This window comes from Puma concolor, chromosome B2 (genome assembly GCF_028749965.1).
Source record: "Puma concolor isolate L17-30 chromosome B2, mPumCon1.1.hap2, whole genome shotgun sequence".
NCBI classification, from domain to species: domain Eukaryota; kingdom Metazoa; phylum Chordata; class Mammalia; order Carnivora; family Felidae; genus Puma; species Puma concolor.
Window position 1 is genome coordinate 41470162 of NC_141671.1, and position 27351 is coordinate 41497512.

Consider the following 27351-nt stretch of genomic DNA (forward strand, 5'->3'; position numbering starts at 1 on the left):
GAGACAGGGAGAGAGAGAATCCCAAGCAGGCTCCCCATCCCTATATGAGTATTTTTAAGAGAGAGAGACACACAAACACAAATGCGAGTGGGGGAGGGGCAGAGAGAGAGGGAGACAGAATCTGAAGGGGCTCCAGTCTCTGAGCGGTCAGCACAGAGCCCGACGCGGGACTCGAACCCACAAACCGTGAGATCATGACCTGAGCCGAAGTCGGATGCTTAACCGACTGAGCCACCCAGGCGCCCCATTAAAGAAATAAAAACACTTTCAGCTCAGGTCATGATCTCACGGTTTGTGGGCTTGAGCCCCACGTTGGGCTCTGTGCTGACAGCTCAGAGCCTGGAGCTCGCTTCAGATTCTGTCTTCCTCTCTCTCTGCCTCTCCCCCGCTTGTGCTCTGCCTCTCTCTCTCTCAAAAATAAACATTACCAAAAAAAATTTTCTTAATAAAAAAAGAAATAAAAACACTTTTGATAAAGGAAAGTTTCTCTCAGAACCTTCTGAGACAGGGGCACCTGGATGGCTCAGTTAAGTGTCCGACTCTTGATTTCAGCTCAGGTCATGATATGGTTTGTGAGTTTGAGGCCTGCTTGGGATTCTCTCTCCCTCTCTCCCTCTCTGCCCCTCCCCTGCTCGCATTTTCTCTCTCTCTCTCAGAAACAAAAAAAAAAAAAAAAAATCTGAGAGAGAACAGGTCTATGTTTATTTTTGTACATGACCTATACATGAAAACAATCACTACTAATTAATATTTTCAACTCTTGATAATTCCAATTCCATACTTTTAAAATATAATAAAATGCTGGGGTGCCTGGGTGGCTTCCTGGCTTGTGCTCACTGTCTCTCAAAAATAAATAAACATTAAAAAAGTTTTTTTAATAAACAAAAAATAAAATAAAATATAAAATGTTTTGGCACAAAGACATTTACTGCAGCACTATTTAAAAAAAAATTTTAACATCTATTCATTTTTGAGAGACAGAGAAAGACAGAACATGAGTGGAGAGGGACAGAGAGAAAGGGAGACACAGAATCCGAAGCAGGCTCCAGGCACTGAGCTGTCAGCAAAGAGTCCCATGCAGGGCTCAAACTCATGGACGAGATCGTGGCCTGAGCTGAAGTTGGACGCTTAACCGACTGAGCCACCCACATGCCTCTATTGCAGCATTATTTTATTTTTTTTTTTTTTTAATTTTTTTTTTAACGTTTATTTTTGAGACAGAGAGAGACAGAGCATGAATGGGGGAGGGTCAGAGAGAGGGAGACACAGAATCTGAAGCAGGCTCCAGGCTCTGAGCTGTCAGCACAGAGCCCAACACGGGGCTCGAACTCACAGACCACGAGATCATGACCTGAGCTGAAGTTGGCCGCTTAACCGACTGAGCCACCCAGGCGCCCCGCAGCATTATTTTAAAAAGCAAATGATGGTAAATGACCTAATTATCCAACAACCGAAATATAGTTGAGCAGATCCTAGGAGCCATCAGAAAGTTATGTGCAGATATTAAAAATCACCTAATGAAGAATTTTTAAGGACATACAAAGTACCTAAAATGTCAAATGATAAAGGATTAAAAAACTAGGCTTCACTTTCAACTATCATGATATAACTGCTATTAAGTCAACCCTCCTGTATAGAAAGAACAATTGTAAAAGGTAAGTAAAATACAAAATAAGAATAATAACAATAATAACTGTTTGAAGATGTGGGACTACAAGGCGGCTGGGATAGAAGAACCATGTCCCTAGAAGAAAGGGAAGCTCAGTGAGGTGTCTATCAGCAGCTGGTATTTCTACCCAGAACATTTGCTGATCTGCTATAACCAACAGTGAGATAAAAAGCAGCAAGTTAAAGTTTTCAGTAGCTTTCACTCTGTACCAAGTAGTCAAAAGCTGGAGTTCAAGACTATAAAGACATCCAGGCTTTGAGAGCCAAGATCCTAGGGAAAAGTGACCCGCTCTTAAGTGAGCCCAATACTCTGCAGCAATTTCCCCTCAAAGTATTTGTTGACACCTAAGCCGTGTGTGTACAGGGCTACACCCTAGAAATCCAGGCAGAAAAAAGCTATTAAGGGGCACCTGGGTGGCTCAGTCGGTTAGGTGGCTGACTTCGGCTCAGGTCATGATCTCATGGTTCATGAGTTCGAGCCCCGTGTCCGGCTCTGTACTGACAGCACGGAGCCTGGAGCCTGCTTCAGAATCTGTGACTCCCCCTCTCTCTCTGACCCCTCCCCAGCTCATGCTCTGTCTCTGTCTCTCAAAAAATAAATAAACGTTAAAAAAATTTGTAAAAAAGCTGCTAAAAGACTGGCAAAGCTAAGCAGAGATTTTGTTAGTTTCACAGTGGTAGAGAAACAAATCATGACTTTCAGGGCCTACCAAGGAAGAGGGACCTTAAAAAACACCTGCTCTAAAAGCAAGGGCAGACCACAAACAGACCAGCCTTAAAAGAACTAAGCTGATACAACATCCTGATCCACTCCATTTTCCATTTAAGATGCCCTGTATTTGGGGCGCCTGGGTGGCTCAGTCAGTTGGGCTTCCAACTTCGGCTCAGGTCATGATCTTGCAGTAAACAAGCTCGAGCCCCGCATTGGACTCTGTGCTGACAACTCAGAGCCTGGAGCATGCTTTGGATTCTGTGTCTCCCTCTCTCTCTCTGCCCTTCCCCCACTCACACACTCGCTCTCTCTCAAAGATAAATAAAACATTAAAAATTAAAATGCCCAGTATTTGAACAAAAATTACCAAGAACATCAAGAAATACGACCAAACCAAGAGAAAAATACCATCACTAACAACAATTTAAAAATATCATTTTATAAATAAGATATTTATGAACAACAAAACCAAATAAATTAAGAACTGACTGGATGGGATTGACGACAAATAAACAGTAAAGAGATGACTAGTGAACTGGAAGATAGGTCAGTAGAAAAAAATTCTCATATTAAAGCACAGAAAGTACAAAAACAAGCTTCAGGGACATGTAGGATACCACAAAAGAGTCTAACATTATGCAGAGTCTAAGAAGAGGAGAAAATAATGGGAAAAAAGCAATATTCAAAGGGGCACCTGGGTGGCTCAGTCGGTTGAGCATCCGACCTCGGCTCAAGTCATGATCTCACCTCACCGCTCGTGAGTTCGAGCTCTGTGTCGGGCTCTGTGCTAACAGCTCAGAGCCTGGAGCCGGCTTCCGATTCTGTATCTCTCTCTCTCTCTGCCCCTAACCCACTCACATTCTGTCTCTGTCTCTCTCAAAAATAAACATTAAAAAAAAATTTTTAAAGCAATATTTGAAGGTAACTCCCCCCAGATATTCTAAAACGGACAAAAAAAAAATCAAGCCATGAATTCTAGAACTCCAAACTCCATGGGGGATACACACAAAGAGAACCACACTTATGCACATCATAATAAAGTTGCTAAAAAAAAAAAAAAAAAAAAAAAAAGCTAAAGGGGCACCTGGCTGGCTAAGTTGGTGGAGAATGTGACTCTTGATTTTGGGGTTGTAAGTTCAAGTCCCACATTGGGCATAGAGATTACTTTAAAAAAATAAAATCTTTAGGAAAAAAAGCTAAAGAGAAAAAAATATTACTTTCAAAAGAAACACAATAAAACTGACAGATAACTTTTTAACATAAATAAAGGAAGCTAGAAGACAATGGCATGCTATCCTTAAAGGATTTAAAAAAAAAAAAAAAGGCAAGCTACAATTCTATACCCAGTGAAAATATCCTCCAAATATGAAGGTGAAAAAGACATTTTCAGACAAAAATTGAAAGAATGTGACACCAGCAGGCATCCTTCACCACACACACACACACACACACACACACACACACACACACACACAACTAAGGGGGTGTTTCTTCAGAAAGTAGGAAATAAATCTGAGAGGGGAGCATGAGCATAGTCATACAGGAAGAAATGAAGAATACCAAAAAGAGTAAACAAGTGGATTAATCTAAATTATTATTGACTTTTGAAGTCCATGTCTTGTGGGGTTTAATATACAGACAGAATTAAAATCACAAGACCTCAGGGTTGATGGAGGGGAGATGGGTGGGGGGATGGGCTAAATGGGTGATGGGCATTAACGAGGGCACTTGCTGGGATGAGCACTGGGTGTCACACATAAGTAATGAATCACTAAATTCTATTCCTGAAACCAATACTATGCTATATGTTAACCAACTTGACTCTAAATAATAAATAGATAAATAATAAAATCCCATAATTCCCCATAATTCCCCAGTCAATTATTAGCAACAATTACTCATACGGAGAATGCTGTTCACCTGCCAGTACAAACCAGAATCTGTGCCCTGGGCAGGGAATGACTGTTCGCACACTCTATGCGTACTGAGACAAAAGCACTCCTAAAGTCTTTTGATAAGCATGAAGAAATTCTGACTCGATGGAAAGAAGTACTTTTGATAATAATTCAGGTCGTTTGCCCAGCCTTTCCACAACAGAAATCCAAAGATTTTGCTAAATTAATTAATAGTGGTTATCATGCAAGAGACATTTGTACTCCACCTTACAGCAAGAAAAAAACTGAGCCCCAGAGAAGTAATGTGGCGTATGGTTTAAAGGGTAATACATGCTACACAAGAATTACCCTTTTTTGAAAAACAATACTATTAGAGCGGATGAAGTGAGGCCGGTACTCCCACACACTAGCAGTATGAATGAAAATTAATCTTTAAAAATGTTTTCAAGAGGGGGAACTGGGTGGCTCAGTCAGCTAAGCGTCTGACTCTTGATTTCAGTTCAGGTCATATCTTGAGGTTTGTGGGTTTGAGTCCCGAGTTGGCTCTATGCTCCGTGTGTCAGCACAGAGTCTGCTTGGGATTCTCTCCCCCTCTCTCTGCCCCTCCCTGACTCATGCACGGAGGTGAGCATTCTCTCTCTCTCTCTCTCTCTCTCTCTCTCTCTCTCAAAATAAACTTGAGATCACCTGGCTGGCTCTGTTGGTAGAGTATATAATTCTTGCTCTCAGGGTTGTGAGTTCGAATTCGGATTCCCCTGGGGCACCTGGGTGGCTCAGTTGGTTGAGCTGCTGACTCTTGATTTCAGCTCAGGTCACGATCTCAGGGTGATGAGATTGAGCCCCTTGTGGGGGTCTGCACTGAGCACAGAGCCTGCTTGGGATTCCCTCCCTCCCTTTCTTTCTGCCCCTTTCCTGCTCGCTCTCTCTCTCTCTCTAAAATAAACTTTTAAAATCTTCTTGAAACAATAAAATATTTTAAAAAATGAAAAATGTTTTGAAAAACAATTAGGAAACATTACTGAGAACCTGAAAACACCCACTATCTTTAACATAGTAATTCTTCTTTCCAGGAATTTATCCTAAGAAAATTATCTGAGATGTGATCAAAGATTTATAAATAAGGATGTTCACGGAAGCATTATTTACAATAGTCAAAATGATAAACGTTAAATTTTTTTTAATTTTTTTTAATGTTTATTTATTTTTGAGAGAGACAGAGTGTGAGCAGAGGAGGGGCAAAAAGAGGGGGAGACACAGAATCTGAAGCAGGCTCCAGGTTCTGAGTGGTCAGCACAGAGCCCGAGGCGGGGCTTGAACTCACGAACCCATGAGACCATGACCTGAGCTGAAGTCAGATGCTTAAATGACTGAGTCACCCAGGCGCCCCCAATTTTTTTTTTTTTAGTTTATTTATTTATTTGAGAGAGACAGAGACAGAGACAGAGAGCATCCCAAGCAGGCTCTGCACTGTCAGTGCAAAAGCCCAACAAGGGGCTCAAACTCATGGACTGTGAGATCATGACCTGAGCCGAAACCAACAGTCAGACACTTAAATGACTGAGCCACCCAGGTTACTCAAGCTGAATTTCTTTTTTTTTTTTTTTAATTTTTTTTTCAACGTTTTTTATTTATTTTTGGAACAGAGAGAGACAGAGCATGAATGGGGGAGGGGCAGAGAGAGAGGGAGACACAGAATCGGAAACAGGCTCCAGGCTCTGAGCCATCAGCCCAGAGCCCGACGCGGGGCTCGAACTCATGGACCGCGAGATCGTGACCTGGCTGAAGTCAGACGCTTAACCGACTGCGCCACCCAGGCGCCCCATCAAGCTGAATTTCTAATAATAGGAATTAGTTAAATAAATTATGGGACTCAGTGCCTGGTACACAGTAGGTACTCCATAAATATTTAACATAGAATCCATATGAGAATATACTAAAAAAACTATGAAAAATTTCAAACAATATTTAATGTGCAAGATATGAATATTAAATCTCACTCAAGGGGCACAGACTCTGCTTGGGATTCTCTTTCTCCTTCTCTCTCTACCCCTCCCCCACTCATGCTGTCTCTCTCACTCTCTCTCTCAAAATAAACTGTAAGAAAAAGTCTCATTCAAAGTTAGCTCAATACTATTTTTTTTTTTTATTTCTGGGAGACAGAGCATGAGTGGGGGAGGGGCAGAAAGAGAGGGAGTCAGTCTGAAGCAGGCTCCAGGCTCTAAGCTGTCAGCACAGAGCGTGATGTGGAGCTCGAACTCACAAACTGCGAGATCATGACCTGAGCTGAAGGTGGATGCTTAGCCAACTGAGCCACCCAGGTGCCCCAGCTCAGTGCTTTTTTAAAGCATAGCTTATGCCTTTTGAGAACTTACTCAGGGCACCTGGGTGGCTCAATTGGTTGAGGGTCCGACTTCGACTCAGGTCATGATCTCACGGTTTGTGAGTTCAAGCCCCGCATCAGGTTCTGTGCTGACAGCTCAGAGCCTGGAGTCTGCTTTGGATTCTGTGTCTCCCTCTCTCCCTGCCCCTTCCCTGCTCATGCTCTGTCTCTCTCTCTCTCTCTCTCTCAAAAATAAATAAACATTTAAAAAAATTAAAAAAAAAAAAAAAGAACTTACTAACTGCCAGGCACAGCCCCAAATGTTTTACATGTATCGTTTCAATTCTCCTACCCAGCCCCATTATTTCCATGGAGTGAAGGGTCCTGGATCCAAACCCAGGCAGTCTGACTCCAGAACTTAAACTATTAATCACCAGACTATGCTGCCTAGAAAAAATACTGGAAGGAAATTATTAAAATGTTAACAGGAAGGAATTAAAGACAATTGTGATTTTCTTCCTTACACCTGCTAATATTTTCCAAATTCTCTATAATCACCACACACTATTTGTAGCCTTCCCATCCAAACTAAAAAGTTTTATGAACTCTCACTTGTCATTTACACAATCTCAGTGGAAAAGTCTTAGCTCCAGAGGAATTTTGAATCATGTCTTCTCCAGGTCTTAACGGCAGGAGAACACTGTGTAAATGTGAGCCATGACCGTGAAAGGGGATGGGCCAAGAGTCTACTCAACAGACCATGAGTCCATAACTTCCACTGCACAAATACATGTCGCCATCTGGTTGACAAGGCACTGATTTATACACACATTCTGCCATTAATCTTCCCAACGACCCATCTGAGTAGATGTGACCATCTCAGAAGAGGGAGGTTTAGGAAGGTGAAGTGACTTTCCCAAGATCATGTAGAGCACTCCAGCTCTGGTCAAAGATCCATCCATCGTGTGCCCAGCCACCAACCATTCGCCCAAATCAAGAGCATGTTCAGGTTCAAGCGTGCCTGGAAGTTAATAACGGGGGATTTGCGAGACACACACATACTTGGTGCCCAAAACCCCGATATCGCACTGGGACCCAGCCACCACAGGGCTTCGTTCTTCCAGAAAACAATCATGCAGAAGAGTGAAGTATATGGCTTTATTATCTGCCGTAGCACTTTTGCATCCTTTATCTCCTTTGATTCTTAAACCTCGTCAACCAGTAAAGCAAAGGTACTGAGAATAAAGGAAATGAGGCTCTGAGCGTCACGCCGCTATCCAGGAATACCCTCCCAGGGTCGGTGTGGTGCCCCTTCCTCTGTATCATACCAGACACATTTCTGAATAAAACTCGGTCCCCACTGACTGGTAAAGCTAAATGGGAGGCACTCACTTGTACAGTCACACAGATCTGGGATTCTTGGGTTTGAATCCCTGCTCTGCAATTTACTAGCCACGAGACCTTGAACAAGCCGGTTCCATCCCTTTGTGCCCCCATTTCCTCTCCTGTGTAATGAGTATAATAACGCCTTCCTCATGGAGTTGCTGTGAGATCATAGATGTAAAATGACGACATGCATCTGCGCTTAGTAGGTAGCTGTCATATTTTTAAATGTATCCCATCCCCGAACGTGCACCATGTGAGGTCACCATGGCCAGAGCACAATGCGTCACCTTCCTAAAGAAAATAATCCTCTTAGACTTCTCTAACCCTGCCATTCTGGTTCCTTTTAACCATCTCAAAAGAGCCTACATGGATCTCAGTTACTTCCCAGAATCCTTCGCAAAACTCTCTACAAGCTTCTTAAATTTAAGCCCCCAAAAGTGTCCTCAGAGGAGAATCAGTCATGGAGCAAAGAAGACAGAAAGCTGAAACCCCAGCCTCTGTGCTCTGAGCTTCTGATTTGCTACAAGGGTTCAGACATGGGACCACATAGAGTAAAATGTACCCTGAAAAGAAATGAACAGGTGAGCACAGGGCACGATGGGGGAGAGGGGGCAACCCATCTACAAAAGTGGAGAACAAGGCTGGGGGCCTCCAAGTAGAAAGGGACGGAGGGACCCTTTTGAGAACTTACTAACTGCCAGGCACCACCCCAAATCACCTCATTTCATCTCACCCAGACCCATTATTTCCATGGAGTGAAGGGTCCTGGATCCAAACCCAGGCAGACTGACTACAGAACTTAAACTACTGATCACCAGACTATGCTGCCTAGAAAAAGTACTGGAAGGAAATTATTAAAATGTTAACAGGGCGGAATTAAAGGCAATTGTGATTTTCTTCCTCATACCTGCTAATATTTTCTAACAAGCTGCTAACACCTGCTAACAAGTGAAAGGGAAGACTTTCTGTAATTTGCCTTAGAAACCGATGAGAGCATCCAAAATGGAAACAGAAATGGTAGGAAACCCTGACTTGGCAAGACAGTGATGCTACTCTTTCAAACTCACAGGTACAGCTTAAGAGTGCATATCCGTACCTTCCTGCTCCTGTACTTCCAATACTTTCCTAACTGATCTCTTGGCCTACAGGTTCAGCTTGTCCTCCATACCTCTCTGAGTGGCCTTTCTAATACATAAATCTGACTTGTCCCTATTCCCCACACACCTCTCCTCACTCCAAACCCTCTGTGACTCCCCTACTGCCTACCAGGTCAAGGCTAAGCTTCATATCATGGTATCAGATCCCATTTCAGCCCAATCCCTTCTTACCTCTCCAGCCTCATCCCCTGCGACTGTCACTGACAACTTCATAGGTGCCAGACCCTGGCTGGGTGCTGGGGACACAAAGATAAACACCACGTGGCACAAAGATGAACACGACCTAGCTCATGCCCTTAAGAAGCTGAAAGTCCCCTTGGGCAGACAGCCAGAGAAAGGGATCACTGCAATCCAGATAGACAGTGGGATGGCAATCCAGCCTGGAGTGCTCAGGGAAGGCCTCTGGAGAAGTAGGAGTGAGCCAGGTAAGGGCCAAAGGAGGAACCCTTCCATGAAGAAGAAGCCTCAGAGCAAAGTTCATGAGCAGCACTACCTAAAAGAACTTTCTGCACTAACGGAAACATTCTACACGTACGTTTTCCAATATGGTAGCCACCAGCCACATGTGGCCATTGAGCACTTGACACGTGGCTAGTGCAACTGTGGAACTGAATTTTTATTTGATTTGATTTTTCATTAACTTACACTTAAACGGCCATGCATGGCTAGTGGCTACCATATTGGATAGCACAGTTCTAGAGCATTAAACTGAAGGTAATGGAAAATAAGGGGAGATGGGTAAGGCCAGATTACATGTAGCTTCCTATACTCACCATGCTATCTGCTAGTCGCTCCCCCTCCCCCTACCTACCTGGCAATCCCCCAGCGAACCCACACAACCCCACCCGTGTACCACCTCTCTCTGAAGACTTCCCTGGCTGCTCTACATAGTCTCTCCCACTTACTACTTCTGAAATGTGGTCTTTTTCTAGGCAGGCAGCACTGTGTATCAGATTGATATGTTCTCATAGCTGTCCCTACCAGATTCTGAACTCCTTCTCTTACTTGCCCTGGTTATTTCCAGCCACTGGCACATGGGAGGCACTCGATAATGCTTGATGACCAAGTTGTCAGCACCAACACAGTCACTGTAGCCTGGCAGGAATGGGGAAGAGGGCACTCTCTCACTTCTTCTATCAAAGATGTGAGCCACTAACCTTGATCTTTTCCTCAGCTCTGTCCAGGGGCTCGGGAAAGGTTCTCACAAACATCTGGACATTCTACCCCTTAGCTGTCAATGCAGGCCTTGTGGTAGCTCTCACTATTTTGTCCGGGTTCCTAGAATCTATTTTATTTATTTATTTATTTATTTATTTATTTATTTATTTATTTGGAGAGAGAGTGACAGAGCACAGGTGGGGGAGAAGGGCAGAGGAAGAGAGAGAAAGAATCTTAAGCAGGCTCCACACTCTGGCTCAGCACAGAGCCCAACAATGTGGGGCTCAATCCCACGACCCCGGGATCATGACCTGAGCCAAAATCAAGAGTTGGACGCTTAAATGAGCCACCCAGGGGCCCCTCCAAGGTTCCTAGAATCCTGATGTCTGTACAGGGAAGGTAATTAGCCAGTCTTTGGAGTTAGTCCTGGGTCTGGAGACCAGCTTGGCAACTCGGCACCTGTGTGTCCTTAAGCAAGGTGCTGAAACCGCACCCCCCCCCACCGAGACTCAGGTTCCTCAAGTATAAAGTGGGCACCACATCTGCCTCTTACAACTGCTATAAGGCTGAAGTGACTAACACATCTGCACAGGGCCAGGCACACAGTAAGGTCTCTATATAAACAGCAGCAACTACTCCTGAAGCAATTTGAAACCCTCATTTGGATACCCCACAGCATATGCAAATTCCTGAGCCCCTAAATAGGCTCTTCTTGGTGCTCTCCGGGATGCAAGGGATATAATCCAATCTCTGACTCACAGTGTGTTGCCAAAATTCTCCTTGGGTTCCCAAGAGAAAATTTATTTTCATTCCCTCCAACTTTAAAAATTAAACAGTCCTTACAGCGTTTTGGGGTGGCGGGGTGACAATGGAGACCGTGCAATCCGACAAGCAGCTTTAAAAAGGTTACAAACTGTTGGGAGAAAGAAAGGAGAAGGCAGCCAAAGGGGGTGGACAAGGGGGGGGGTGGAGACAATCCCCTGAGTTTCTGCTATTATTGAATACCCCAACTCTCAAAGCAGCCTGGCCGCCCCCTCCTCCACGTGAGCTAAGCTCTGTTAATGAGAAAGCGGAGCTCTGCCTACATTACCACAATAATGATTTCCCCGTTGCATTTTTACATGCCTGCCGCTTTATCATAGCAGAAGTAGACATATATTTTCAATAAATCCCTTCTCTCCTTCCTCCTCCCCAACTCCGGCTCTCCCAGTAAATGTTGTTCCCTCCGCGCCCTCCCCCAACGCAATCCCAACCCTGGAGCACAATGAGTTCCGCTAATCAAAACAGAAAGAAAAAGAAAAATGGAAAAATCACAGCTGCTGAAAAACAGCATTCGCTACAAGTCAAAGCCCTCCACATTTTTTCTGCACGCAGCATTTACTTCTTCAAGGACACATCACCCCCGCCCCATCAGAAATCTTACGTAGAGTTGCTCCAACTTGGGGGGGGGGGGGCGGGTAAAGAAATCTAATATTCGCTCTCTTTCCTATTTTGACTAAGGCAGCACAGACAGAAATATAGATAAGGCCTCGAATAACTGATTTAACAAAATGTCACTTATTAAAAAGGATGGGGGATGGGGCTGCACTTGAATTTGAGAGCTCAGTTAAACCACCCCAGCTAAAGGCTGCCAGGCCACGAGAGGCAAGGGGCGGGGGGGGAGGAAACATTCTCTAGCCCGGTCTCCTTCAGTGGCTGCAAGGGTTGACCCTGGCGGGCAGAGAGGCCTGGATTTCTCCCTCCAATAAGAACCAATGGGGGACCTGGGGGGGGGGGGGGGAGGGAACCAGAAGTAAAAGAAAAACCAAAAAAACCCGGTTGATTCTTAAATACATAAGCATGTATACTGCATTAACTAGTGCCAGCCTCTGTGCCAGGTACTGGGGGTACAAAAAATGAGTGATGACCCAGTTCTGCCTTCCCCAAGGCAGCATAGAAGGGGTGAAAGACACCTGGTGGTAAGTATGACAATAGCAAGGACTGAGGCAGCCCAAGTGAGTCCCCTCTCTAGCCCAGCCCACAGCCCTGGCCCGGGACCAGGCACACAGGGCCCTCAAGGAAGAGTTAAGGAATGAGCATACGCACAGTGAAATTGTTTGAATTCCATACTGGTTTCTAAAGAAGCTGAGACTCCCAAAGGAGAGAGGCCTCTAAACATCCTTACCTACTGTGGCTCCCCAGAAAACCCCCTCGGCTCACTTGTGCTCACCCAATTAAAAAAGAAAAGTGAACAAGCCCCAGTACTTGATAATCAGCCTCATTACGGGTATCCTTGAGTTGAATTTTAAGGGAGTTTGATGTCTCCCATTGTGAGAACATCAGAGGGAGCTCAAAAGACACCCCTATTAAAACTCTTTGGGCATCAACTCCCAACTTTTTTTCTTGTCTTTTTTAAAACATCTTTCAAATAAGTTAGATTGAAGGTGGCTTCCCAAGACAAGGAGAGGCCCTCAGCGTAGCTTCTGTGATGACCAGGGGCCCTCAGGAAGCTCTCTGAGATCGCAACCTGCTCAGAGCCCAGTGTGTCCAAAGCTAGAGCCTGGAAATGGAGGCCAGGCTATCTAGAAACGAATACCGATTGTCCAGGTTCCTCCACTGAGGGGCCCCGCAGAAAGGACAGGGCTAAGGGTAGGAGGCTGATGGAGAACAGCCATGCAATTTGTTAAAGTCAAGTTTTGGCTTTAATTATGAGGCAGCCTTAAAGCTGTGTGCTCCAGAATGAGCCAGACGACTCGAGCTCTAAAAAATGTAATGCCCAAAACATGCTTAAATCATCTGAGTGTTTCCAACTAAGGTCACTGGGACTTATAAGCCCGAAATTCCCAGGTGATCTTGGTGTCCACAGTCCTCTGCATATATTCTGTACCATACTCTTATTTAATACTTCATAGCAATATCTATTTGAAGGTGCACAATATTTGGAGACCATTCAAATTCTGGCATTAAAACGGGGCTTTGGATGCTAGCTGGACATGTGATTCTGGGTTAATCACTTATTTGTATTTTTTCAATCCTGCTTCTTGAGCCTCACTTTCTTCGGCTGCAAAATGAGAGTATCCACCTCCGATGGCTGATGTTTCTGTTGTCAGATAAACTAAGACACGCCGAAGAGGCTTTGGACCAATAAAAAGCTGGGTAAACACTAGTCATTTCAACGATGGCATCCATTTCCTCTCTCTCTGATTTTTCGTTGATTATTTCCCCCTCTCTATGAAACCAAATTGATATCAGTTCCACTGATCTCTCAAAACTGACAAGTTGTATTTGTTATACAAATACAAGAAGTCCCATTATCCACAGGGGAGCAAACCCCTCAGTAACTGCTCCATTTCCCTAGTCTGTCTGCTTTTGTTATGTTTCACATTTTCCATAATATGAATCAATTCATAAATAAATAAATAAATAAATAAATAAATAAAGCATCACCCTCCGGGGCTCAGAGGCCAGAGGTCTGATTACGTGAAAAGCACGAAATATTTTTTAAAAACTGGAAATGACTGGGGCCACCTGGGTGGCTCAGTCAGTTAAGCGACAGATTCTTGGTTTCGGCTCAGGTCATGATCTCACGGTTCTGTGAGTTCGAGCCCCACGTCGGGCTCTCGGCTGTCAGTGCTGAGCCTGCTTGGGATCTTCTCTCTCCCTCTGTCTCTGCCCCTCCCAGTCGTCATTTTTTTTTTATCTGAAAAGGAGATCTGACCGAAGATCAATTCACCTCGCTGCTGTCTTCCTACGGAGGAGGCCTCTTACAGTTTACTTAGCACTTTCCATACATTATCTGGCTGCATCCTTGCAACTCCTGAGAGGAGAGGTGGCACATGGGGTCACCCTCTTTTTACAGATGCTGAGACAGCCCCAGAGGCCGCCTTGTCCAGAGCCATAGGACGGTGCTGAACCAGAAGACCCCAACCCAGGTCTTCTGAGTCCCTCCTTGCCCACCCACCTCCCATGCAGACACCACGGTTGGGGACCACCCGGGCTGGCAGTCTGTGGCATATTTTTGTGAAAGGCAGCCTGAAGGAGAGGCCTCTTTTTTTTTTTTTTTTTTTTTTTCTTTCTTGGAGCTTCTTGCTCAAAACATATGAGACAGTGCCCACCAACTTTTGAACAGGGCTGAAAATCACAGATGTCTTTTTCCAATGATAGTTTTCAAATAAATCTTACGTGAGGCCCAAATTACTTTCACTGAAGACTCTTCCCCAAGCGAAAGAATCCGCGCTTGCCTCTGTACTGCTCAGTAATGCAGTCAAATGTTGAGAAATATGCAGTACAATTTTCTGATGCAGTCTTAACCCTTCAAAGTCTCTGGCTGGTGTCAAGTCCTGAGTCCAGACCCCCTCCCAAGGAGGGCGCAGCCTCAGCCCAGAGCACCCCATGACGGAGTACAGCTCCCTCACCTCCTGCTCATCTGCACCTGTCTTATCCCTGTGGTCAGGATGGAAGGCCCTCCCCCCCACCCTCCTCCCCCCAGGGAAAGGCCAAATCTTCCTGAAACCTTCTCAAGGGCTCTCATCAGCTGTCCTGACCTCACCCATTGCTCTCATCAATCACCCCCCTCTCCAGGATCTCTCCCATTAGCTCAAAATTTGTAACACCGGCACCTGAAAAACCGCTTCCCGTTATGCACATGTCCTTCCAGCCCCCACTCCATTTCTCTGCCCCCCTTTCACCATCAACCTTTGCCAAAAAATTGTCTACACGTGCTGACCAGTTCCTTACCTCCTAGTGCCCTGCCCACCCCCTCCAATCTTGCTCCCCACCCCCCATCCCCTGCATTCCACTGAGGCTGTTCTTTGAAAAGTCCCCGGTGGCTTCCATTTTGCCAAATCCAGGGGTGACTTTTCTGGCCTTATTAACCTCATGAAACATTCAACCACCACCCCTTCCCCAACAAACACACATACACACACACACACACACACACACACACACACACACACACACACACACACACAGCCTTTCCTTCTCTCTCTCTCTAGGTTTCTTAGGACATCTCACCCAGTCCCCTGGAATTAAATACCACCCCCTGGCTGATGGCTTCCACATTTTTATCTCTCACCTGGCCACTCCTTTGGTGCTGGACACCACTGTCAGACTGCCGGCCTGTCATCTCCACCTTGAGTTTAACAGGCATTTCAAACTTAGCAGGGCCCAAACGGAAATAGCTTGATTCCATTCCCCTCCCGCTCCCAATCTTCCCCATCTGGGCAAACAGCACCACCCATCTACCCAAACGCTCAAGCCAGAACCCCCCAGAGCCATCCTGGATTCCTCCTCCCCAGCCACCATCAAACCCACCAGCAACCCTGCCCATCCTGCCCATTCTACCTACAAAGTGTATCTCCACCCACCTGCTCCCTCCACTCCCTGTCACCTCCTCCTCCTCCTCACCTGGCCAGCTCTCCGACCCCACACCTGCCCCCCCACCACCGCAAGCCCCTTTATCAAGACTTGAGGGTGTCACTTCCCACTGGAAACTTTCAGTGGTTTCCCACTACACTTCAAATGAAACCCAACCTTCTCAAGGCCTCCAGAGTCCCGCACATTCGCCTCACGCTGCCTTCTCTCCATCCCCCTTGTCTGCCTGTGCCTCTTTTTAGTTCCCCTCCCCCCTCCAAAACCAAAATCCTTCCACATAGGCTCCCCACCGCCTGGTGCTCTCTGACAAACCTAGGAGTGCCTGTTCTAGGCTACTTTAGCTGAGTAAGTCCAGGTCACTGTTCCCTGGGATTTCATCAAAGCACTTATCACATTTTGCAATATATATTTCTGTACACGTCTGCCACCCCCTCTGGGCTGTAAGCTACGGGTGGGGGTGGGGGAAGGGAAGAGGGAGTTGATGACGTCTGTTTTAATTATCAACCTATTCCCAGAACCTTAAGCCAGTGCCTAGCACATAGGACGTGCTCAGTAAGTAGCTGCTGAATGTACTAAACTAGATCTGGTTACGGCATGAAAATAAATAATTGTTATCTTCTAGAAGCCCAGAGTTATCACTGCCATTTAGGCCCACAGGTTCTTTTTCCCCTTCCTCTCCATCAAAAAAAAAAATTTTTTTTTAGTGTCGCTGCACCAAGAGCCCAATAGCTGGCCATACCCACCCATCCCCAGCTTGTTGTCTTCGAGGAGGAAAAAACAAAAAGCATCCTTTTCCTCAGCAAACCCAGATTAATCAGACGACCTTACAAGCAGATACCATAAGTACTTAGAAATTCTTTAAAAAAAAATATCACAAGGTCTTTTTGTTATGCATTTTCTTTAACCCAGATGAAAAGATTTATTAAGAGAGCCACGGGGATCACACTTCTGTTACCAGGACCGTACTATTCCTTAAAATGCCACAGCATCTTCATTGACAATTACGCCAATAACCACTCTTGTCAGCTACTCTTGTCGTCCTCTCCCCACAAAAAAAATCAACTATGTTTTACTTTCCCCTTTATTTCTCTGGTTCCCCTCCAACATGCAAATTCAGAAATATTATTAATCCACAAGATCCCAGCTGATTCTAATCCTCCCTTCTCCCTAAATCACTCAGTTTTATGAGGTCATAAATAAAATGAGCTGAATTCAACGGCTTTTAGAGAACAACCAGCATCCATTTGTACTGCCTGGGGTCTGAGGCACGTGTCTGGATCCTCACTTTTCATGTCAATGTTCAAAGTCAATAAAAACATCAAGAGCTTTCCCCCCCAAAAAAATGTCCATGGTGAAATACAGAACATCCTAGAAATGACAGTATTACAATATCATCATCATGAACTCTATCACAAACATATGACCAAATCCCAATTACCCACATGTGAATTCTCCACAGAAAGTGGATAAAGCCACACTCAGCTTCCTGGTGTCCCACTCTTCCCCAAGCCTACCTCCTCCTGTGGCCTGGGAATAACAGTTCAATTAACCTTGGACTTGACCAAGCATAATTAGACAGGTAAACCAGCTGGCTGGAGGGGAAACTTCCAAGATTAACTGAAATTATTTTGGGTGCCTGGGATTATGTGCCCCACGCTCTATTAGCACATATAACTGGGAAACAACTGTGCACTTTTTTTTTTTCTGAAGATAGTGGCAGACTTTCGTGAAAGTATTTCCTTGTGTTTGGTGGTCAAAATTACCAGGCTACTCAAGAGTCCTTTTTGGAATGCCAAGGTACAAATCCACTCTCTCCATGAGAAGACAAAAACAGAAGTTAATCAACTCGTCCTAGTCCGTGAAGCAATTTGGCCGTTGGCCCAGGAAGAGCCTGTCGAGACCTCTTGAGACCTCTCTCCACAAGATCCAAGTCACAGAAATTTCAGAGATGGAAGAAACTCATGGACAGAATCTGCATTTTTAAGACAAAAAGTCCGAAACCCAGAAATGGCTAGAAACTGATACCCTCCCCACTTTTCTTTATAGTGACATCCCCCCCCCACCTGAAAAGTTCTTCGTCACTTTACAAATATTGTAAACTGGGCCAACTACCGAATGCAAGACAATTTTAACACTTTCTGATTAATCAACTTGAAGGAAAACCCTTATACTTCCCAAAAAAAAATCAATGCTTTTGGTCATTCTGACCAACTATCAAAGGAGGAGAAAAAGAATCTTCTAAATAAGCTTTGTTTCTGTGGCCACACATTTTATTATATAAGCAGCAGCCCCCTCTTTTACAATGAAAGCTCTTACCTCAATAAAAACCACAGGCCCAAGCGAGTTAAAGGAGGCAAAACTGAATACTTTCCACACAGTTCATAGAACAACTGTTTTCACAGCAAGCTCACATAAATGCTATGTGATATTAACACATGCCTGCTATGTGGAAGCCTGCTTACCAAGCTGTGAAAAGACCCATGTTCACTATGGAACCTGCAAAATTAATATTCTCAATGCCCATAAAGCAGAAGGGAAATGTTGGGTGGTTTTTTTTTTGTTTTGTTTTGTTTTTTTTGATGTCAAGCTGGCTTCTAAACAATCCTTTGGCGAAAATGGACATGCCTAAAAGGGCGGGGCCCAAAGAGGCGTGTCACTCCCAGTATCAATTCCTATAAATCAAATCGTGACAATCACCACAATATTTTAAAAAGAATGAATTATGATTCATGGGCCTTCAAACCTTTATTACCAGGAGAACATTCTCAGCAAAAGAGAGGAAAAAAAGCTACTGAGACTTGATTAATGGCCAAAGCAAGACAATAAAATAAATCTCATAAACGTTGGGGGGGGGAGGGAAACCTGAATGAGTGCTCTAGGCTTCAAGGGTAGGCATGTAAATAATTCTACTACCCTGGGATAAATACACATAAAGATTTTGTTTACCCTTCCAGCATATACACCATTCCGGCTAAGATTTTCAGCAGAGAAAACTAACAGCAAATTTGTTCAACTAATGCCCAGTTAGGAATATTTGGTAAGTGGCAATAATATCTAATTCCCAACGAACTCAGCTCTCAAGCTGCCAAAAATCAAATTCTCAATCTGGAAATCGGATGACGAGAAGGAAAGAAGAAAAGCACTGTCCAGGACACCAGTAACACGGAGAGGAATTTTTTTTTTTTTAAACTCACTTTTTCCCCTGCTACAATTGAGCCTGTCTACAGAACCGCACAAAGCTTAACCAACTTTAGTCAACCACACACCTAGCATTTTCTCCCTGACCCTACTAAACATGCCTGGGTTTGAATCCCTGGTGCTAAAATTATCCTGGCGAAGTGAAAATTCCCAGCATAATCAAGGTACCTGACAGCCAAAACCTACAACTTCTCTGCAGAAACCAGCAGGCTGAAAATCAGGAAAAGAGAAGCAAGGAGAAGCCAAGACTGATGGTTAACTGGTTAAGCGCAGAGTAGTGCCTGTTAGTCTTACAGTGGGCATCAAAAAACCACATTTTCCATCACCAGATTGCTTTCTTGAAACGGTAAATGATGCAGAAGGTCGGTACCAACCGAGACAACTTAAAACTCCTTTCTCAAAGCTCTCCTCCATGGCCTGCTAAAAAGTGAACCCAGCCGGCTTTTGGGAGGCATTTTTGAAAAAACTCTTCGGCCATCCCTGGATCCATCATTCCTAAGCATCACCTCCATCCATGTACTTCACAAGACAGCCCAGGCCAGGCTGTTAGCAAACCCGCTTCAACACTTCACTTGCCAAAGCCGTGTCTAGTCTGGGGAAGAGTTTCCACAAGCTGGCTCTAACAGAGTCCAAGGCACACGGAGGAACCAGAAGTCATTTTCTTTAACCTAAGGATGGCAGGCGCACATGCTCCATCCAGCCCAATGCTGGACGCTGCCCGCCAGGTGCTCTTGGCCTCCGCCAGTGAATACGTGGTTTTGTGTTGTTCTTAAATATCTATTTCTTCAGCCCACCAGGAGTAACTTCCCAGTCTCCCAAACTGAAGTTAGGGAGTGAAGGGGCAAGTCTACCCCTTTACACATTTCTTTCGTCCTGGTGGCCACTGTAACTTGGGGGAGTACCCAGCCCCCAAAGAGCCTACAAGCGCATATACATACATATATGCATCATGTCAAAAACCCCCAAAGGCACATCCCTAGGGTCCTGCGGTTTCTTGGCTGGAAGAATGAAGGCTTTATAACATCACAACCTCCAACTGCGAGCCCCACCACCACCACCCTTTAAGCGGGGGCTGCCAATTATAACGCCCACCTCAGCCCTCCCCCTTGGCTGGGATGCTGGACAGCCCGCAGAGGGAAGAGCGAAGAAGGAAGCAGAAAGAAGGCCCTGCTAACATACTGAAAGTAAAGAAGGGGGGGGGGGGGAGACTTTTCCCTCCCCTCCCCCGTCTTCTCACGGAGCATCCCCCAACTAATTTTTTTTAATGAAACTTAATAAGCTTCTTGCCTACCTTGGCTGTTTCTGCAACAAGTGCATGGGCAATCCGACAAGACCAGACTCCGCTTGGGGGATGAGATGGGGGGCGAGCAGAGCTGATGGAGTAATTTCAATATTAATTTATGTCAGAGCCGCCTTCTCGAAGCGCTACTCACTTACAGTACTGCCCTCAGCCTGTAAACAAATATCGCTCCGCCAGGAAACATACTCCCCAGATGCAAGCCCCTTCCCCAGCAGGGAACAGGGCCCTGCGCCGCCCCCACCCCACCCCCAACAGCATGCTCCCTCACCCCGGGGAGGAAGCTCCGGGTTTCCAAAGCACCAACCCACCACCTCCGCCACCACCCCAGCAAGAAACTTACTCGGTCCGTCTACGCCTCCACCCTCCCTTCAGGAAATCTACTCTCCATATGCATTCAGCCTCCCCGCAGGAAATCTGCTCCCCCCTCCCCCCTTCTATATACATGCACCCCTCCCTCTCCTCCTCCCCACGCGCCCTCCCCAACCAGAAACTTACTAGCGTGCAAGCGTGCAGGCTCTCCTGATCCTGGAAACTTACTCCCAGATATAGCGCCCGCCAGCCCCCTTTCCCGGCCCTGCTCCCCGTCCAGCCCTCCGCGGCAAGCAACTCCAAACTCTCCGCATCCAGCCACTCTCCCTCCCCGGTGGAAATTTGCAGCGCGGGGCCGCGCGCGTGCATCCACCCTCCCCTTCAGGAAACTTACTCCCCATCTGCATGCACCGCCTCTCAGCCATCGCTTAGAGGGAAGGGGGTGTGCTAGGGAGACAGAAATACATATGTATCTCTCGCCCCTCCCCCGGCCGCAGCCCACTCGGGGCCGAGCCGCGGTAACCTGGCCTTACCTTTTGCATTGCTCCCCACCCTCGCCCCCTCCCTTAACCTTCCTTATCCGCTCCCCGGCGCCCCCCTTTTTTCACCCATTACCCACCCCTAGCAACCGTTCCCAAGCTCCTCTCGGCCTTTTTTTTTTTTTTTTTTAATCCAGGATGCAAATTCCTCCCCTGTCAGCAAATCGACTGTCAAATTATTTTCTTGCAAAAGGAGAAAGGCGGGGTGGGGGGGGGAGCAGAAGCAAAAAGGGGGAGGGCGGGGGAAGGGAGAGAGGGACAGAGGAGGGGAGAGATATCCCTCCGCAGAGCTGGGTCTGGCCGCGGGCGGGGAAGCAGGAAGTAAGGTGTCCAGCGCCGCGGCCGGCGGGTCCTCCGCCGCGGCCCCCACCCGCGCCCCCTGTCCCTCCGGGCGCCGCGCTTCGGCGGGCGCGGGCAGCCTGGCGCATTGTTCGCAACCTCCCCGGCGATGCGCAGCCGACCTTATTTGTGTGCTCTGCATTTGCGTGAGGTTGCACCTTTTGTAGGCTGGCGAGACTCTGGGCGAGGATGGGGCGGGGGACGCGGACAGAGTTGCGGCCCCGCGCGGGACCTGTCAGCCCCGGGGTGTGGCGGACTCTCCGGCGTGACCGGAAAATCGAGGCCCGGGAGAAGGCGGCGTGGCCGGGAAGCTGCCGCCTTAGACCCGGACCAGTGCAGGATTGCTTCCTGCGTAGCCGTCCCGGTTATTGTAACGCGCTTTGCAATTTAACGACGGGGGTGGGGGTGGGGGGAGGGTTCACTTAATTTTTTAAGGGGTTGCAAAGATGCTAAGGTTTAGGTGGAGTGCGGGGAGAGGGCCCGTGCCGACCCCCACTACACCCAGGCTCGGCGGGGCTGGGAGAGGGGCTGGGGCTCCCGGGAAGGGGCTGGAGGTTCGCGAAGCGCGCGGCTCCATCCCTCCGCCCCGATGGGGGCGGGGAGGGGGTGCTGCAGACGGCGCTGGAAACGCAGCTCTCTGGGGAGGGGTCTCCATCTCCGCGGCGCTGCAGGCCGGGGAGGGAGGTTGCCTAGGAGAGGAGCCGGGGCCGAGAGGGGAGGGGAGGGGGCGCGGGTGCCGCGGCGGCGCGCGCTCGCCCCTCCTCGCGCGCCATGACTGTGGAACGTGGTGCCGGGGAGGAGGGACGGCCGCCGGGGGCCGCCCGGGGCTGCTCGGCATTGGTGCGGAAACCCGAGCCGGGAGTCGCTCCTCGCGCTGTCTCCTCCTCCTCCTCTGCGGGGGAAACCGCTGCACCCAAACCGAGAGCAGCTGCGAGCAGGGGGCAGGGCGCGGGCTGAAAGGCGAGCCTAGGGTTCAAACCTCGGCGGCGCCAGGGGGGGCGAGAGCGGGACGGCCCCCGGGTCCCGCAAAGGCTCGGCCGCCCGTCGGTCCGGCGCGGGACCCCAGCGTTTCCAGGTTTCTCTCCCGGTCCGAGGGAACGTGAACCAAAGGTGGCCGGCTAAACAGACCACCTCGAGTCGGGTCTGAGACATCTGTCTCTTGAAGGGCCCACAACACAAGAGAGTAGTTTTTGCTCAAGGGAAAGTTAAACCATGCTTTTTTTCAGTGTGGGGAAATTGTTGCGTCCCTTCCCCTTAAAATCTCGCGCAGCATAAGTAAGGTGTTCCCGCTACCCGGACCTTCACCACTGTCCCCCACCCCCCCACCCCCAACTCGGGCGCTGGGTGGGGACAGGGCGGGGGAAGGCTATATGGGAGCTTAAAGCATGAGGTCATGGGCGGAGGAGGCTGCTGCCAAAAGCGGCCGAGGTTTGTGTGTATTTTCAGGGGTAACGGTTCTTTAGCAATGGTAAGCTCTCCCGCCTAACCCTACCAGTTCTGAGGCTCCTGGACCAGAGAACCCCCGCAAGAAGAGGGGGCTCTGGGCTATTTCACTTGATAAGCTTTGGGCCGGTGCCCAGCCCTCCTTTATGGGGTCCTTCCATAGAAGCAAAGAAAGCTGACGGACAGCGCAGTGTCGCGGGGACGGAGAAAGGCTTCAGATGCTCGGTCGCTGCTCCCCACCCCACCCCCCGCCCTTACTTCGGTCCTCGGTCTCTTACAACCAACCCGACTGCTTTCTGTGATAGCCTGCTTCTCCCCTCCCACCCATTCTCTAGCGGCCAGAGGAGTCTCTAAAACTCCTATCTACACTCCTTCAAAACCTTCCCAATTGCTCTTAGAATAAAGGCAAGCTCTGAAGCCCCTGCGTGATTTCGCCTCTACGGACCTCTCCACTCTCCCAGCCCCTCCTCTGTACTGTAAGCCGGGTGGTGCTTCTTTGTTCTGCCTGGGGCGGGGGAGGGGGGGCGATTTCTAACCCTTACCCCTCCATCGCTTATTACTAACTCCTGCTAGACCTTTAGGACTCCACTGCACTGTCACTACCTCCAAGAAGCCTTGTTGAGCACACAGTGTCATCTCTAACACCCTCAAGGGAGAAAGACGCTCCCTAGGACACCCCTCCCTCTCCCTCCAGCCCAGCTGCAGCCGGAGCTGGCCCCAGTGACAGCCCTTTTCCTAGTGGAGGAAGAATAGCTAAGCTTGAGCGCCATCACTGCCTGGGGGCCTGACATCTTGGACGGAGTTAGCTGGGACAGAACCTCCAAACATTACCTGTTAACCTTAAGAGACCTGGAAAAAGCAGCGCACCTCGACACCCCAACCCCAGCACACACCCGTACATGTAATGCAAGGAGAGGTCTTTCCAACTAAAACTCCCCTGTCCTTCCCACCTCCGCCCCCGCCCCCACAGACAAACCTGAAGCTAAGAGAGAGTAAGTAAATTAATTGCCCAGGGTCAGAAATTCACACTCTGGCCTTTCCTGCTCCTAAACCAGAAGATGCAGAAAAGGAAGGGTTTGGAATTTGGGACCCAAAGAATTTCTGCTACACAACCAGCCATGCTTGAGTCACCTTCAAAGACCCCTGCATGCTTTGGCCATTACCAACAGAGAGGTAGTATTGCCTCATGGTTAGTCCAGCAGGCTCTGACCTTGAACAAGTTACTTAACTTCATTTGATTCCGTTTCTTTGCCTGTAGCATTGGGATAATGGTGTCTACAGTGTAGTGCTGTGAGTTTTAAATGAGTTAATATATGTAAAGGCCTTAGAACAATGGCTAGACAAGTTCTTGATTATGGGTGGGATTATGTGCCTCTTCCCAAGGAGTCTAGAAAATCAGGTTCCCAGAATCTTCACTTATTTAACCATCAAAAATAATCTATGGCTCAAGGAACTCGAAAACACTGCTAGATGCACGGATGACACATGCAAAGACGTTATTTAGCCAATAGGCTCAACCCACAATGCATATGCTTGAAGACAATCCACAGGGTGGATAACCCCAAATCTGTAAACTGTGGTCCTGGACTCTTAGAGTGAGTATCTGAGGGAGGATAACGAAAATTAAAATATCACCTTGGGGGGCGCCTGGGTGGCGCAGTCGGTTAAGCGTCCGACTTCAGCCAGGTCACGATCTCGCGGTCCGGGAGTTCGAGCCCCGCGTCGGGCTCTGGGCTGATGGCTCAGAGCCTGGAGCCTGTTTCCGATTCTGTGTCTCCCTCTCTCTCTGCCCCTCCCCCGTTCATGCTCTGTCTCTCTCTGTCCCAAAAATAAATAAACGTTGAAAAAAAAAAAATTTTTTTTTTTAAATAAAAAATAAATAAATAAATAAAATATCACCTTGGATCTTTGAAATCAGAGTCAGGCTGAAATAGTCCTAATCCTGGTGCAAAGCCCGCCTTGTATGACCTAAGGCCTCCTAGGGCCGCAAAAAAAATGTGAGCGCATTCTTATTCTCATCAGATCCTAGTCTTACCATTCTCCGTGTTTACCCCTATAATAAGAGATTGTTTTTTAATGCATTCACGTGGTTCCAAATTCAAATAAACATTGAGAAGTCTCCCTCCCACCCTGTCTGACACCCACTGTTTTTCCCTCTGTGGAGGTAGCTAGGGTTAGCCTTCAGAAGACATGTTTAACTGTTTTCCAGCTGAGGCCTTCAGAGAACTCTTTGGATGCCTATTTAAGTCTTTCTGTCCAGGGCTCCCTTCTCCAATCCAGGCAGAATGGCTGCCCCACTCCCATCCTACGCTAACCCCCCACTTCAACTTCAATCCTAAACAATTTGTGTTAATAGTGATGAACTACCTTTCCTGAGCTACCAACAAAAAACAAACACTCTGTGGTTCTTTCTCCTCCTGTACACTAATAATAATCACCGAGGTTTACTGAGGGCTTTCTGTGTGCCAAGTGCTGTGCTAAGTACTAGACATGCACAAGCCTATTTAATCAGCCCCAAACCGTCATTATCCTTACTTTACAAATGCAGACAGAAATGGAGGTTCAGATTACATAACCTGCTCCAATTCGAAGCCAGGCCAGCCTAGCCCAAACCCTGTCTCCTAACCACTAGGCCTCTTGCCTCTCTGCAGCACAGGGAAAGTTCTGGTAGCCTGAAAGGGAAGGAGTGGAATGGACTCTTTTTTGGACTTTGTCAGCCCTTAATTCAAATTTGGGGTCTGGCTCTATCAGCAATGAGACCTCGAGGAGGTTTCTTTTTTTTTTTTTTTTTTTGATGTTTGTTTATTTTTGAGACAGAGAGAGACAGAGCATGAACGGGGGAGGGTCAGAGAGAGAGGGAGACACAGAATCTGAAACAGGCTCCAGGCTCTGAGCCATCAGCCCAGAGCCCGACGCGGGGCTCGAACTCACGGACTGCGAGATCATGACCTGAGCCGAAGTCAGACGCTCAACCGACTGAGCCACCCAGGCGCCCCTCGAGGAGGTTTCTTAACCTCTCTGAGCCCCAGTTCACCCATCTGTGAACCAGAAACAAACGTGTTTCATTGGTTTAATGTGAAGATCAAATGCATGTAGGTAATGGCTTTTAAAATGCCTAGTAAACCAAATGCAGTGTTTAGATCTTGTGTGGCTCTGATGTGAATAAACCAGTAGTTAAAAAGACATTGTTGAGACGGGGAATTAAAATGTGGACTTGATATAAATGTTAAGAGATTATCAAGGTGATATGATATATGTAGGTATTATAGATATGTGAAATAGATATTATAGATGTGATAATGGCAATGTGGTTATGTTTCTCCTTTAGTTCTTATCTATTAGAGATGCATAATGAAGGATTTGGGGTGAGTGTAAGTTGAGGACTTATTTTGGGGTTTCCCCTCACCCCAAAAAGAGAGGATAAATAAAACAAAATTAGTGAAATATGGATAATTGTTGAAGCTCTTTATTATACTGTTTCCCCTACTTCTGTTGAATGCTTGAAATACTTCAAATCGGGGCACCTGGGTGGCTCAGTCGGTTAAGAGTCCAACTTCGGCTCAGGTCATGATCTCACAGTCCGTGAGTTCGAGCCCCGTGTCGGGCTCTGTGCTGACAGCTCAGAGCCTGGAGCCTGCTTCAGATTCTGTGTCTCCCTCTCTCTGACCCTCCCCTGTTCATGCTCTGTCTCTCTCTGTCTCAAAAATAAATAAAACATTAAAAAAAAAATTAAAAAAAAAAAAGAAATACTTCAAATCGATTTGAAATAAATTTAAAAGTGAAATCATTGTCTTCTAAAACATTAAAAATTTAAGATTATCAGACATAGTCAATTACTATGAATTGTTAATAATTATAAAATTTTCTAAGCTATGGAAATATAGTACCGGCTTGGAGTATAGTACATGCAAAATGGCAATTTTAGTACTGTGAGACATTCGGGGCCGGTCTTACCTGCCTTTGGGAGGTAAGCTGGCAGGGGGGGTAGGATGATGGGAATGGAATGAACACTGCAGAGGGTGAGGTGAACAAGTAATTGTTCAGGACCCATTCAACCATACAGAAGACAATGTACGGGAAGGTAAATGGGCAGAGGAATGGGTAACAGAGGAACAGGCAAATTTAAATTGGGGGTAGATTTTCCCCTAAAATACACATCTGCACAGAGCCACTTCAAAATTGAATGGATTAGGAATCAGATGCACTAGGCAAAATCCTCAACTCCCTACTCACCAGTTCTGTTACCCTGCGCGGAACTGTGGATCTAAGTTCTCTCCTTTGCAGTTTTGGTGCAAGACCTCTCCTGCCCCTTCCACTGTCCAGACTGAAAGTCTAGGGAATGCTATTGGCTTCCACAAGAAAAGGATCATATCTGAGGCCACACTGCTTAGTTGCCTATCTCAAGAACAGATCAGAGCTCAATAGAAATGGAAATGTATCCAACTCATAACCAAATAAAATGTTTTAGGCCCAGCGAACATTTGTTTATTGTTCTAGGAGTCTTTTGTGTGTGTGTGTGTGTGTGTGGATGTGTGCGTGCTCCGGATTTCAAACAGCTGGAATTATGTTTAC

At 46.9% G+C, this 27351-nt stretch overlaps 1 protein-coding gene across 12 annotated transcripts in view; it reads right to left on the reverse strand.

Moving 5' to 3' along the window:
* The window catches only part of TRERF1 (transcriptional regulating factor 1), a 212400-nt gene extending 190751 nt beyond the window's left edge, over positions 1-21649 (reverse strand). For 6 of the 12 annotated variants that reach the window (XM_086706860.1, XM_086706867.1, XM_086706866.1 and 3 more), the window contains exons 1-2: positions 20645-20821; positions 20141-20222 (exon numbers count right to left, since the gene is read on the reverse strand). The gene's annotated coding sequence lies outside the window, so the exon portion shown is untranslated. Of the gene's footprint in view, positions 1-20140; positions 20223-20489; positions 20540-20644; positions 20822-20852; positions 20984-21077; positions 21191-21458 lie in introns of those variants that run through there. The other 6 variants (XM_086706862.1, XM_086706857.1, XM_086706859.1 and 3 more) reach the window with 5 other exon arrangements.
* Positions 21650-27351: the final 5702 nt, after the last annotated feature.